Genomic DNA, 2126 nt, shown 5'->3' on the forward strand with positions numbered 1-2126 from the left:
TTAAGTGGAGAGAAAATGTTTTGAGAATGATGTACAAATGTGCTTTACACAATTGATGTGTGTATGGATTGCGATAACAGCTGTATGAGCCCCTAATAAAATGTTTTAAAAAAAAAGATTTGTTCAAGTATGAATACAGTACAGTATTAAGTACTCTGGGATTTTATTCTGCCTTGTAAGTTGCCTGATTAATGTATGCCCACACATCACGTTCTAATTGTGCTTTTCTCTATCCCTTATGAATCATACGCTTCCTATTACTTAATATTTGCCTGATAATTATTGAATTTGATATTTAATGTGTTAAGTATTTTTAAAATTATTTATGTGATGTTAACAATTAAAAACAGTACACTCTTATGCAATAAAAAGACAAATAACCTAATCACAAAATGAGCAAAGGATGAGAACATTACCTTCACCAAACAGGACACCCAAAGCAGCCAAAAAACAATGGAAAATGTTCACAATCATTATATATTACTGTTGTTGTTGTTCAGTGCCCCCAAGTCAGCTCTATCTCAGAGTGACCCTACATACAACAGAAGAAAACACCACTTGGTCCTGCTCCATCCTTGAAATTGCTGTTACATTGGAGCCCATTGTTGCAGCCACTGTGCAAATCCACCTCATTGAGGGTATTTCTCCTTACTTTACCACACATGCTGTCCTTTTCCAAAAACTGATCTCTCCTGATACATGTCCATAGTAGAAAATATGAAGTCTCACCATCCTTGCTTCTAAGGAGGATTCTGGCTGTACATCTTCCAAGACAGGATTTGTTCACTTGGCAGTTCACGGTATTTTCATTATTCGTCACCAGCTCCAATATTTACATGAGTCTATTCTTCTGTCTTCCTTATTCGATGTTCCACTTTCACATGCATATATGAGATGATTGAAAATGCCATGGCTTGGGTCAGACGCATCTTAGTCTTAAAGTGGCGTCCTCACTTTTCAACCTTTTAAAGAGGTTTTGTGCAGCAGATTTGCTCACTGCATTAAGTGGATTGACTTCTTGATGGTTGCATCCATGAACATTGTGTATCCAAGCAAGGTGGAACCCTTGGCCATCTCAATCTTTCCTCCTTTTATTATATTATCCATTGATTCACTTGGGTGGATCTTTGCTTTCTTTACAACAGACTGATAAACAAGTGGTGGCATTAGCCATTAAAGATATGTGAATCAAAGCTATAATGATATATTATCCTACCCCAGGTAAAATGGCACTCATAAACAAAAGTAGCTAAAGAGTTTTGATGACGATGTAACAACATTGGAAACCTTATCCATTGCTGGAGAGACTGTAACACAGTACAACCATTACAGGAAACGGTATAGTACTTTTTCAGTAAACTACAAATGGAACTATCCTATGATCCAGCAACTCACTCCTAGATCTATACCTTCCAAAAGCCCACTGCCATTGAGTCAACACCAACTCAGAGTAACCCTACACAGGGGTTCCAAAGCTTCATCTTACATACTTTGGATATGTTATCAGGAAAGACCAGTGCCTGGAAAAGGGCATCATGCTTGGTAAAGTAGAGGGGCAGCGAAAAGGAGGATGATCCTCGATGGGATGGATTGACACAGTAGTTATGACAATGAGCTCAAACATGGGAACAATTGTGAGAATGGTGCAGGACCAAGAAGTGTTTCTGTTTTACATAGGGTTACTATGGTTTCAAACCTGACTCCACAGCATGTTACAATAACAAGGCTTTGCAAATCTTTACAGGTGCAGAAAATCTCATCTTTCTCCCACAGAGTGACTGGTGGGTTTGAACCACTTCGGAGTTCAATAAACACATAAATACAAATATCTTGCTGCTATCGAGTCAATGTTGACTCATAGCAACCATGTAGGACAGAGTAGAACTTCCCCTGAAGCTATAACTGTTTATGGAAGTTGAAAACCCCAGTTTTCTCCCGAGGAGTGGCTGATGGTTTCAAACTGCTGACTTTGTGGATTGAAGCCCAAAGTGTTACAACTACACCAACAGGGCCCCTTAAATATAAATGTATATACATGGAAATACAAATATGTGGGTACAGGCACACATATTCATTGAGGATCCAAGTATGGTTACTCCTCTGAGGTGACCAAACATCTTCCAAGA

Source organism: Echinops telfairi, unplaced genomic scaffold (genome assembly GCF_000313985.2).
Source record: "Echinops telfairi isolate 266 unplaced genomic scaffold, ASM31398v2 ScPeMD7_19;HRSCAF=73, whole genome shotgun sequence".
Lineage (NCBI taxonomy): Eukaryota > Metazoa > Chordata > Mammalia > Afrosoricida > Tenrecidae > Echinops > Echinops telfairi.